Raw genomic sequence first — 13705 nt, 5'->3', positions numbered from 1 at the left:
TACGTTTCTTGGAGCAGAACATTGATGGTGATGTTTGGATTCTGTGTGATCAGGATAATAATCACACAGTGCAAAAAGACATTAAAGAAGGCAGTAGCAATGAGGATCATGATTGATGTCGAATCAGAGTTTGGACCCAAGTAGTTGACAGATGAATAAATAGGAAAATATGTAGAGGCCAGTATCGTAGCACCTGAAGGGATGAAGTTAATTCATCCAAAGGATCACAAGAAATAAGTGAGATGATGGATTTACTGTAAGTGTAGACACATGACCTGGAGTGTTGATGAACATGTAAAATCAGCAAGAGCCCTAAATGGAGTAATAAAGATATGGACCCCGAAGAAGCATTTCTGCAGGAGAAGAAATCAAAATATGGAGACGGGGGAAGGAGTGGTCGATGAATCAACCAGAGAGGGGAGTGTAGAGGAGCAGCCGAGTGCCACTACAGGCAGTCCCGCCCCCTTTGGGACTATATGCTGGAAGCCAGAGATTGTGCCATGTTTGACACCAGTAACTGTGACCATTCCGAGGCGAGACTTTGAGAAAAGATATACATTGAGAAAAACATATTTGATGTATCCCAGGAGAAATGACAATCTCTTGGAGGACGTTCCTGAAGGAATTTATAGAATGGGAAAGGGAAGTGGTGATTGTTAGGATGAATTATATGCAGTTAAAATAACATGCATTAGGTCAAGCGGGTTTATGTTCGAGGCTAATATAATAGCCTGGAACAATACCACATTTATATAATAGAATCGCGGTAGAAAAGGTAGGGTAGTTACTACTGCCACCAGCCAAGTCTTAATGTTAAGGGAGCGAAACAAGGCTCCAAGATGTACAGACAAAAAGTGATATGTGGGAGTGATATTTTCTTCTATCATCTCCTCTGAAGAGCCTCTCAAGGTTCTCTCCCTTGCAGACATTTTGAGCTCCTGTTTCCTTTTACTGGTGTGTCTGGGGGTGCTTGACACGACTCCAAGAGTTTTAAGGTCATTACCCAGCAGGACTCTCCCAGGTACTTCACTCTGCACACTAACAGGTATCTTGACAATCATATCATTACACTGGATGAGAGCTGGTAACTGGGGAAGCATTTGCACAGGGACTCCAGCTAACTTGGTGAGGTATTTGGATGCCTTAGCAACATCCTCCACCTTGAAAAATGATTCATCCACCACAGTTATGCTGACTCCAGTGTCTCTGATGGCAGGGGTTTCCTGACCATTCACAAGAACACTATCTTTATAATACTCTTTAGTATTATCTGGGATGGAATTATAGACATCTAAATTCTGTTGTTCCCACAAGCCCAGGGACACTAAAGAAACACTGGCTGAGACTCTCATGGGTTCATCAGCCAGTGGGTGAAAGTTTCCACTTGCCATAGGTACTTCTTCCTCTGGGGAAGGCTAAGGAGACTGTGTGGACCCCTGAAGGTTTACCCTTACATCTGGGATCCCCTTTCACATGGTCAGTTGACCCACAAACATAACATTTCCCAAATGTTTTGATGAATGGGTGTTTGTTCTGACCTCCATCTGGTTTGGGTCCAGATGTTGCACTAGCCTGATTTTGTTTCCCTTTTGGTATACCCTTATGTTGCTGTTTGTGGCCCTCTTTTGGATTGGAGGTATTAAAATTCTCTTTGTTGTCTTTCTTTGGCTGTTTCCCCTCATCCTTTTTCTGAGTAGCCCCAGATCCTTGTGAGTAGTCCTGTTGGCAACCCACATGTCAGCAGCCTTAGCTAGCTTCTTTGGATCTATCTCCTTAGAATCAGCCAAGTGCTGTCTGAGCTCAGGAGAGCAGACATCAAAAATAGACTGCAACATTACAAAATTTCTCATTCCTTCATAAGTGTTTACTCTGTAACCCTTAATCCAACCATCTACGTTTTTCAAACACTCACATACCCAGGTATCCCAAGGGGTACCATCATGCTTTTTGAGGGTCCTAAACCTCTTAAGGTACTGGGAAGGGGTCTCCCCAAATCTAGCAATTAAAGCTAGCTTTACACACTCATAATCCATCCTATCCACCTCCCCCAACTCCATTACAACATCAGATGCAACAGTGGGTAGCCTAGAGAAGAGCCAGGGGAGCAATTGATTCCCTGTGAGACCTTGAATACCATGGTTATAGTCAACCATTGCCAACCAATCTAGAATATCAAGCTTAACCTCATACATACCCACAATTTCTTTAGGCGTAAAGGTTCTCTTAGGACTGGAAGACCTAGAAGACTCTGTGAGAGAAGCATTTTCAAGAGACAATCTTTTCATTTCAAGTTCATGATTCAACTCCATTTCTCTGAGTTTCAGTTCTTGATGTTTTTGTTCAGTTTCAGCATTTAAACGTTTGAATTCCAGTTCAAGCCTCATTTTCTCTAGAGCAGTGAATTCAGGACTGAGTGTAGGACCTGTGGGGGTCCCAGTGGACAAGGGTTGAGGTTGCTGAGCAGGCAAGGGGGCGGAGTGGCCTACATTAAGAGACACATCTTCCTCTTCCAACTCATCATTAGCAGACATAGTATCATCCTCAATACTTTCCACATTTGATAGAGTCAGGTATTTCAGACCCACTGCCTAGACTTTGGTTCTTTAACAACTTTTCAACTAATTCAATCTTTTTGCCTTTTGGCAGAGAGTTTCTTTTCTTTACACATGTTTTTTAAATAATCAGCAGTATAACTCAGGAGGGTCTCCTGACTGTGGTTTTCCATATCAGACATGATTAATATTGCTTTTTAGTGATGGTAGCCTTGTGGTTAGTTGATCCAAGGTAATAGCAGCACTCCAAGTGTAATTACTATACTTTTATCCTCACCGCTGTACACCAGTGTTAGGCAGAATTATATGCAGTACCCTTTGGGAACACTGCACACAATTAAGACTACAAGTGACAGTACAATTTCACATTTGGTACAAGCCTGTACTACACAGTTATAGTGGTAGCAGTAGCGGAGAAGCCAGACTTATCTCAAGAGTAAGTGAGCAGTACAAATAATTACACAAAGGGTAGCAATTACTATGATTCAGGCAAACACTAACTCAAGGTTTCTAAGTCAAAGAATATATATTTATTTACTCAACAGTTGTATAATATTTCACTATCCTAAGCAAGTTAAAAATCACAATCATAAATACACCACACCATTTCCCTTAAATTCCAGACATGTTAAGCTCACAAAATGAAGTGGGAGCAAAATGGCACTCCAGCAATTTAAAAGGGACGGAAAGACAAAGTTATTAGAAAATAGGCAAAACCAACAGGTAAGTACTCAGGGCAATTGAACAAGAGGGACTACAGTGAGGAGATCAGATAGAAAAGGCGTAGGGCCAAAGTCAATGGGTCAATAGTCTTTTGCTCAAGATCACACAGTCAGGGTAGTTCGCTGTAAAGTTCATGGCACAGATTCAGGACTAGGTTGGTTGGTAGAAAAGTTAGTTCAAAGAGAAGAGAAGGACAAGCCCTCAGATTGAGGAAAGATTTCAAACACTTTCACCGTGGCTGACCGAAACGGACAATCGGATTTGCACAGTATCTTAAAACTGAGAGGGAGCTGTAGCTGCGGCAGACGTTCCTGGTGGTTCCTGCAGTCTCACAGTTCCTGAAGCGACTGTCGGACTGATCAGAAGTTGGAAGACTGGAGGGTCCTGAGCCACCCAGAGAAGAAGCTAGCAGCAGAGCAAAACAACAAATAAAAGGTGCGCTCCTTAAAACCCAAGAAGGGTCCGACCTTCCTGGCTTTCCGGCCCACTATAGCTCAGTACAGCGAATTCGACCAGAGCAGGGGTCCTGGCTTGTAGTTTGAGCAAACTGGTTGGTTCCACCAGCTCAAGGGAAGATGTTTCTTGGAGGATCTTCTCTGTCATCGGATTCAGGGCTACACAAGGAGGTTCAGTCGTGGTAGGGGTCCTCTTCTTCCAGTTCCTCGTTGGTTCTTTCATTCCAGTGGCAACTCTTTTCCAGTCCCAGAGACCTGCTTTTTATGCAGTTTTCCCCCATTCATACAGCCTGGCTGTCAATCACATAGCAGGGTGGCTGGCCTGGCCAGGCCAGTCCCCTTTGCCAATCAGACAACAGTGCGACTTGGGTTACCAAGGGAACCCATGGCAGGGGTCCGAAGATCCCTCCCTCACATCCTGCCTACCTAGACTATCAGGCGCCTTAAGGAGGGCCTCTGTGCAGAAGCCCGCAAAAAGACAGCGAACAAACGAGTCATCCCCGGTTTGGCGCGCAGAGAAAAACACGAAAAAGACTGCAAACTGTTTTATAACTGTACAGAAGCAGCAATGCAAGTAGAATAAGTAATCATAAAGGCTGGCTATACATAGTGAATAGACTGCAGGTGGTGCTGCCGTTATATAGAATGTGGGCATTCAACGTCACAATTTTAGTAAGCTCAGACCCACAGAGAAAGAAGGATGAAAAGCTGTGTCAAAACAAACAAGTGGTTGAGAGTTAAGGAAGAATCGAGATAGGCTGACTGGCTGGAGCAGCCAAGAACTGGTTATCTATTCCTGTAGACAGTGAACGTGAGAAGCTGGATCCTATCTTCTCAAGGTGCAGAGAAAGAATGCCCTGCCTGCTAAGTTTATTCATTTAAAACAATTAAATGCTAGAAAATGGGCCGATTTGTGGTCTACTGTAACGTGAGCCAAAGATGGAAATAGGACTTCCAGGAGCAAGCTCACACTCCCTAATATTCTCAGAGGCAAAGATACATTGCAAGGCCAAGTACACAGGCAGTGTGCATAGCAGAAGGCATGGGTAATGAGAGATGTTGGGCTAACTGGGTGGGGAGACATGGTCAAGTCCACCTCCTGGCACCTGGGGTGCTAGCTTATGTGCTGCTAATGAGTCAAATGTTCCAGAAGGGCACGAGCATGCCAACCAATTTTAGAGGGCCGTATAATGAAGAGCCCTATAGTTTGAGAGTCAATGATATCCTGTGTAATTCATAAATGAGGAGGATGACTTGCACTAGGGGTGAGCATAAGTTGTCCACCTGACTTTAGAGATCCAATCACAACCCGACCCCTTATAGAAAGTATGATATGATATGGCATTTGTAACGCGCCTATACACAAGTGTTTCAAGGCGCGACGAGGCAGGGAGGGGGGGAACAAGGGGAGACAGACAACAATCCTACTAGGCCAGGTGTCATTCAGAACGCGCAAGTGCATGGGTCGGGGGGATGGGAAAAGTGCAAGGGGGAAGGGAGAGGGGAAAGTGCAATACAGGGTTAGTAATGAAAGAGGGCCAGCTAGTGGCAAGTGCAAGATAAGTGCAGAACAAGTGCTGGGGGGGGGCTGTAGGGATACAGAGACAGTCCCGCAGTGCAGGGGTAGCAAGGAAGGCAGTGCAGGGGAGAGTGGCTGGGCCAAGGGCCAGGGTTAGTGAGTGGCCCAGTTGCTGATTCAGTACAGTATCAGTGGTTTAGCAGGGGAGAGAAAGCAGAAGCAAAGAGGAAGGTTTTGAGGTGCTTCCGGAACCGGAGATGGTTCTCCTCAAGTTTCAGGGAGGCAGGAAGGCTGTTCCAGAGGGAGGCCCCTGCTGCGGAGAGAGATCTCCCCCCAACTCGTTGCTTGGCGAAGCGGCTGACCCTGAGGGAGTTGGAGGTGGAAGAGCGAAGTGCTCGAGAAGGAAGATATTTAGGAAGGGAGAGTTGAAGGTATTTTGGCCCCAGGCCCCAGAAGGCCTTGTGGACAATGCAGAGGGTTTTGAACTTAATCCTCGCAGCCACAGGGAGCCAGTGTAGCGCTTTCAGTCCTGGAGAGATACGGTCCCTGGGCTTGAGGCCAAGGACAAGTCTCGCAGTCCTGTTCTGGATAAGTTGCAGAGGGCGGAGAGACATTCCTGGATAGCAGAGAGACAGTCAGAGATGAGGGAAGGAGAAGAGGAGGCCGAGGGTAGCCTGAAAATGAGCTGGGTATCATCCGCATAGCACTGAAAGTTGGGGCAAAGAGCAGCCATGCGGTGGGCGAGAAGTGCCAGATACTGGTTAAACAGCTAGGGGGAGAGGTTAGAACCATGGGGGACACCACAGGTAGAGAAAAAGATATCAGACAGGAAAGACCCCAGTTGGACCTGGGAGGGTCGATTAGAGAGGAAAGAGGTCAGCCAAGCCAGAGCCAGACCAGTGATACCCAGGTTATCACGGAGACGGTTGAGCAGGATGGCATGGTTGACAGTATCAAAGGCAGAAGAGAGGTCAAGTAAAATGAGAACACATGGAATATTAGAGTCAAGGTTTGAGAGCAGGTCCTCACGGATGTTCAGGAGAGCAGTTTCCGTGCCTCTGGCAGCTCTGAAGCCAGACTGATGGTCGTGAAGGCTACCAACAGATTCAGCATGGAGATTAAGCTGGGAGATGGCAAGTTTCTCCAGGAGCTTGCCCAGGAAAGGAGTGATAGAGATGGGGCGATAGTTAGCTGGGCATGACGGGTCGGAAGAGGGTTTCTTAAGAAGGGGGTGCACAAGGGAATACTTGAGAGGGGATGGGAAGACTCCAGAGGCGAAGGAGTGATTGCAGAAGTCAGCAAGGGCAGGAGCCAATTAGTCGATGTGGTCCTTAATAGTTTTGGAGGAGCAGGGGTGGACCTGTGCTGACGAGACTTTCATAGATCGGACTTGTCTCAAAACCTCATCAGCGGAAAAAAGGGGAAAGGTAGAGAAGGAGAGAGGAGGGGTGGCTGCAGAAGGGCCAGAGGATGGGCAGGGAATAGAGGGGGGGAGGTGATGGGAGGAGAGTGAGGACAGGATGTCCTGAGTTTTAGAAATGAAGTGAGAGGCCAGTGCCGTACAGAGGGCCTGGGATGGGACAGGAGAGGTATAGACTGCAGCAGGGTTGGCCAGCTCCTTGCAGATTTTAAAGAGTTCAGCCGAATTGTTAGATGCCGCAGTGATGCGGGCTTGGATAAGGGCTCTCTTCTTGGTGAGAACGGAGAGCCGGTATTGCCTTTGGAGTAGGCGACAGGCCAGTTTGTCAGAGGATGAACATGAAGTGCGCCATTTCCTCTCTGCCACCCTGCACAAGCGTTTAAGGGTGACTAGATCCGAGTCATACCAGGAGTTACATTTGGCTTTGGGCTTCAGGCGGATTCTCATGACAGGGGCAAGGATATCAAGAGTATCAGATATAGCAGAGTAGAGAGTGGAGAGGGCTGTGTCAGGGTGGGAGTCAGCCGAGGGGGGAAGAGGGGACGAGAAGGTGACAGCGAAAGCCTCAACTGACACACGCTTCATGGGTCGAATGACCGAGAAGGAAGATGGCAGTGATGAGGGTGGCTTTGCCTGTGGGGTAGGGAGGGTGAGGTGGGAAGAGAGGAGAAAGTGATCACTCCAGGAGAGAGGAGTGGAGAGAGGGACAGAGAGGGGAAGGTCAGAAGAGATCAGGGCATCGAGAGTGTGCCCAGCAGAATGGGTTGGCCCAGATGGGAGAATAGAGAGCGAGAGAGAGTCGTAGAGGTCGCAAAAGAGTCCAGAGGGGGGACAGGATGCATCCAGGTGGATGTTGAAGTCTCCAAGAAAGAAGAGTTGAGTGGTTGAGGACAGGAGTGAGGAGGAGAGGTCCGCCCACTCGGAGAGGAAGGAGGAAAATTGACCAGGTGGCCGATAGATAGTAGCCACGGTAAGGGAATCGCTAGGAGAGAGGGAGAGTCGGCAGACAAGACATTCAAAAGAAGAGTATGTCTGCGTGGGAATAGCAGTGGCAGGAATCCACTCAGGGAAGATAAGGGCCACACCCCCCCCCCAGCACGGTTGGGCCTGGGCACGGAGAGGATCTTGTAGCCGTCGGGTAGGAATGTGTCAAAGCTGGTGACAGAGCTGGCCGTGAACCATGTCTCAGTGAGACCGAGTACATCAAGGTCCAGTTTCTCAAGAAGGCGGCAGTTATCAGAGGAATGTTTGACAGCAGAGCGAGAGTTAAGAGTGGCAATGTGGAGAAGGTTGCCATCTTTGAAGGACTTCCGGGGAAGGGTACAGATCAGAGGTACGCCCTGCGGAGGAGAAGCAGGAGCACGGGAGGGGGCAGGGAGGGAGGGTAGAGGCAAGGTAGCCGAGGACAGAGGAGGGGGACAGAAGGAGAGGAAAGGAAGTTGATGAGGCGCGGGAAGCGTCTATCAAAGAGGAGAAGGTTGGCCTGAGGGCCTTGGACCAAGACGGTCCCATTAGCGTAGACATTAATGATGGCCTTAGAGGAGTGGAAGGAGGCCAAGAGGACGTCCCAGCGGGTGCCACCATTAATGGGAGAAGAGGAGAAAGGAGAGAGAACAGAGACCACATGAAGGGTCCATAGGTCAGGTGAAGGCACGAAAAAGAGGATGTCAGTGAGAGTTTCCTTAGAGGAGGCACTGGTATAGGTGTCCGCGATAGGGAGGCCTGGGTTGGAGACCAGGATGTCCTTTTTAAACTTTTTCCTACCAGATTTAGTGAGGAGAGCAGGATAGTCAATGGAGAAGCAGTTGGAGAAGATGGGAGAGATAGAGAGCAGCATAGAGTAGGTGAGAGAGGAGACAGGTGGAGGTACAGGAGGAGGACAGTAGCAGAGAATAGGCAGATAATGGAGCGGGTGGTAGGCAGATTGCGTAATAGGACACGATGAAGACACACAGGCTTAGAGTTAACACAAGGACAGTTATGTGTGAGAATCCTGGAAAGGGGAAAAAGGCCTAGGTTTCACAAGCAATTTTAAATACTGAGACAGTGCATATTATACAAGGCGGACACACCTAAGTTAGAATCCTGGAAAGGGGGAAAAAGGCCTAGGTTTCACAAGCAATTTTAAATACTGAGACAGTGCATATTATACAAGGCGGACACACCTAAGTTAGAATCCTGGAAAGGGGGAAAAAAAGGCCTAGGTTTCACAAGCAATTTTAAATACTGAGACAGTGCATATTATACAAGGCGGACACACCTAAGTTAGAATCCTGGAAAGGGGGAAAAAGGCCTAGGTTTCACAAGCAATTTTAAATACTGAGACAGTGCATATTATACAAGGCGGACACACCTAAGTTTGAGAATCCTGGAAAGGGGGAAAAAGGCCTAGGTTTCACAAGCAAATTTACATACTGACGACAGTGCATATTATGAATTGAAATGATGCAATGAATAGACAGGAGGACAGTACCTAGAAGGGGGGGGGGGTCTGCAGGGGGAGCAAGAAGGCAGGGTGGCCTGGACCAATGGGCATGGGGAAACAACAGGCAACAGGCATCCCCTGCGGACACCTGCATACACAACCAGCAGCCACCTAAGGGAGCCGCCCTTTGCCTAGTGGGGCCTTAGCCATGAGGGGCTGCCGGGCAGGGGCTGCCCTGGGGAGGCCGGGGATAAGGCACGATAGGCTAATCAGGAGGGGGGGGATGGGCGTGGAGGGAGACGGGCGGGAGGAGGGGAGAGAGAGAGAGGGAAAGCAGAGGGAAGGGGAACAGGGACCACGGCACACGGGCCGTTACAACAAAGAAAGAAAGAAAGAAAGTAGTCCAAGACAAGCAAAGATTTTGAAACAAGCCTCGGAGAGGCTCTCACCTGGTGGAGGGCGGCGCTGTGTCCACCAGCTCAGCCAAGGGTGGAATGGCGAGCGAGGACGGTGCCCAGCGAGGAAAGGCATCTGGAAGCCCAGCAGGGAGAAGGAACCAATCAGGAGGGGGGTGGGCGTGCAGGGAGGCGGGCGGGAGGAGGGGAGAGAGAGAGAGGGAAAGCAGAGGGACGGGGAACAGGGACCACGGCACACGGGCCGTTACAACAAACAAAGAAAGAAAGTTGCCCAAGACAAGCAAAGATTTTGAAACAAGCCTCGGAGAGGCTCTCACCTGGTGGAGGGCGCGCTGTGTCCACCAGCTCAGCCAAGGGTGGAATGGCGAGCGAGGACGGTTCCCAGCGAGGAAAGGCACCCGGAAGCCCAGCAGGGAGAAGGAACCAATCAGGAGGGGGGTGGGCGTGCAGGGAGGCAGGCGGGAGGAGGGGAGAGAGAGAGAGGGAAAGCGGAGGGAAGGGGAACAGGGACCACGGCACACGGGCCGTTACAACAAACAAAGAAAGAAAGTAGCCCAAGACAAGCAAAGATTTTGAAACAAGCCTCGGAGAGGCTCTCACCTGGTGGAGGGCGGCGCTGTGTCCACCAGCTCAGCCAAGGGTGTAATGGCGAGCGAGGACGGTGCCCAGCGAGGAAAGGCACCCGGAAGCCCAGCAGGGAGAAAGAACCAATCAGGAGTGGGGTGGGCGTGCAGGGAGGCGGGCGGGAGGAGGGGAGAGAGAGAGAGGGAAAGCGGAGGGAAGGGGAACAGGGACCACGGCACACGGGCCGTTACAACAAACAAAGAAAGAAAGTAGCCCAAGACAAGCAAAGATTTTGAAACAAGCCTCGGAGAGGCTCTCACCTGGTGGAGGGCGGCGCTGTGTCCACCAGCTCAGCCAAGGGTATACTTAGATATTCCCCATGAACCTATCACAACCCCTCATAGGTTTTTTTTGTTTGCCACGTAGTATGACATCACGTATGACAAACCTTTAGTATATAAATGAGGTTTTTTATGAAATGTATGAGCGAGCTGGTGCGACGTCCGTAGATGTCCGTTGTAACTCCCTGTTTTAGACAATTGATAATAAAACAGTCGGATGAGACTTTGCTAACTTCCTGAGTCGGTCTGATTATTCGGTGTAAGAGTTATTCTGCATCACATCCTCTGCATGACATGTTACTGATTAAGGACCTTATGTTCAGGTTGTTGAATGTAGTAGACAAAGGAGACTTTGTAAGAAAGAGCACAGCTTCAGGTTAAGGGCTTTCATCATCGATTGGTGTGTAGGGGAGTTGATTAATATGGTGTTATTATTATTATTATTGTGATTTTCACATGCTATAAATAAATCAATTTTGTTGACCTATAAGTAGACGGTAAACTATCAAGGGATGCACGTCAAAAGGTACATCGATTTACAAAAAAGATACTGTTCTGCCATTTCGAATTAAATTCGAATTAAAGATGTTTAATTTAAGGTTTAAACGGGTGCTCCATATTCTATGGCATGGCACGGAAGGTTCCTATAATGCATCATAATCATTATTTTCTCCACAGAAGTAAGAAATGAATGTCCTTCCTGTCTCCTTTCTGTTCAAGTTTGACTTGTGAAGGTTGATGGTGACTTTTGGCTACCTTGATGGTAGTGGGTTGTAGGCGGATAGTGTACATAGGTAGCTGGTGGAGTATGGCGCCCATTTCTGGGGCCTTAACCGGGTAGTCTTTTGGAGCGGGGTGACTTGTTCCTGAGTTTGGGTGTTAGTGGGGACACCCTAACACTGTGTTCATTGGCGTGTGGGGTAGGGGCATCTCGGTGCCCACAAGCCGTGGAGGGATGGCAGTTCCCTTGTGAGGCTGTTTGTTCCAGTGTGTTGTGGGTGACGGAGCATCACTGCATTATAATGCGGCATGTGAGCTACAGTCCCAGGGACGTCATTTAGGGGTCGCCAGAGGTCGCAATTGCGACCTCTGAGGTCTCCCTTGTGACCTCTGTAGTCTCCCTTGCGACCTCTAAAAAAACAAAAAATAAAAAAAACGTTTTTTTTTTTGTTTTTTGTAATGCAAGCTCCAGGGCTGTGGCCAGCACCATGTGGCTCTTTGCTTCCGCGAGTGGCTGGCTTTCTTGTTCAGGCCCCTTAAAAAAAAAGAAGAAAAATAAGAACAGGAGTGCCACAAGTCTAACACTTTCAGCACTGACCCAAAATAAGAAAGAATAGGAATACCAAATAATGTGTCTTTCTGGAATTCTATACAATAATATCTAGACTCATCAAAGGTTTATTTCACGCACACTTCAGGGGGTGAGTCACTGATGTAGTCTCTTCTTAAACGCCTCAAATCAGCCTTTCATCCTTCTGAGGTCGATAAATGAGTACCAACACAGGTTGGGTGATATTGGGTGTATATTTTTTCTACATAAAGCACTTATGCGTAAGTGTTATATAATAACACATCATTATCATTTGGTCATGGACGTCTGCTTGCATTCACAGTAATTTGGTGATGTCCCTTCTTGTGATGTCATCAGGGGGTCAAGGGTTGTGTGATGTCACTTCCGCTACCCCTGCATTTTGGTGAAATGACGTCCCTGTACATTCCGGGGTACAGTTGCTCTTCCACTCAGTGTTTTTACTCCTTCCACTTTCAGAGCAGATTAGAAGAAAGCACACTGGGGCACGCAACAGCTTGCTTCCCTCGTGGGCTGTGTAAGCATATATTCTATGGTTTGGGTCACTATGTCCACTCATTTTACAGGTGGATGGGCAGTATTTTCCCTCTTAGTTTAGGATATCCCAGGAGGATAGAGACTCTGAACGCACCTGCCCCCATTTTGAGGGAGAGGAGGAGGATTCTTCCGCAGATATGGAGGTTTACGGAGAACATTTTGGGGCCGATTCATGGAACAAATGTGCGCCGAAAATCTACGCGCAAGCAGGCGCAAGCAGGCGCAAGCGGAAAAAAAGAGGCGCACGCGCACGCGTGCGATTCATGGAAGTCCCTGCGCGTGTCTTCCTCGGGATGTGCGCCAAACCCGTGCATGGCGCACACGTCACTGCAACATCCCGAAAGACGTGCGCGACGCGCACAGTGAAAGCGCACAAACTCTGCGCATACACTAGAAAGTGGGCGGAACACGGGGCGTAACGCGCGGAATGGGGAACAACTTGCGAAAACAAGGGCGTAACTGGGGATGTACTGCAGGGAAGCAGACGGAACGCCCACACGAACCCGAACCACACGTATTCATGGAATCGAATAGGGCAAAGCCACGCACAGCGAAAGACACGCACAAGCCCAAACACGTCTGCCACATGAAGGCAGGCGGTAGCGTCCCTGCGCATTACAAAAGTGGCAACATACAGCAATAGTGCCTGTGCGAGCGGGGCACGTGTATTTCGGGGTTGCGCGGGAAGTTACCCACGCGATCGGGCCTGGGGGAGCGTGCTACGTGTATTTCAGGGGTTCGCGTGAACTTTTTCACGCGATCGGGGCTGGGGGAGCGTGCTACGTGTATCAGGGGTTCGCGTGAACTTTTTCACATGATCTGGCCTGGGGGAACGTGCTACGTGTATTTCAGGGGTTCGCGTGAACTTTTTCACGCGATCGGGCCTGGGGGAGCGTGCTACGTGTATTTCAGGTGTTCGCGTGAACTTTTTCACGCGATTGGGCCTGGGGGAGCGTGCTACGTGTATTTCAGGGGTTCGCGTGAAGTTTCTCACGCGATCGGGCCTGGGGGAGCAGGCTATGTGTATTTCAGGGGTTCGCGTGAACTTTTTCACGCGATCGGGCCTGGGGGAGCGGGCTACGTGTATTTCAGGGGTTCGCGTGAAGTTTTTCACGCGATCGGGCCGCTCCCGCGATCGGGCCTGGGGGAGCAGGCTACGTGTATTGATGGGGCCTGGGGGAGCGGGCTACGTCGGGCCTGGGGGAGCGGGGTACCACTCACCGTCTGCCTTGCGTGTAGAAGAACGCGTAGCCAACACCCGCTGTGAAGTAATAGCATGTGAACCCCAACGGATGGAAAACACACGCACCGCACGAAAAGCATGTACAGAACATAAAGGCACGCGGGATCTCCAAGCCCTGCCAGGGCAACGCCCGTGCGCAAAATGTCACAGACGAGCTTACGCTGTAAGGGCCTTTGGTCCAATGAAATCACGTACGCGTGC

This window comes from Ambystoma mexicanum, chromosome 5q (assembly GCF_040938575.1).
Source record: "Ambystoma mexicanum isolate Mex_15411 chromosome 5q, UKY_AmexF1_1, whole genome shotgun sequence".
Classification (NCBI taxonomy): domain Eukaryota; kingdom Metazoa; phylum Chordata; class Amphibia; order Caudata; family Ambystomatidae; genus Ambystoma; species Ambystoma mexicanum.
Note: the sequence above shows the minus strand (reverse complement) of the source record.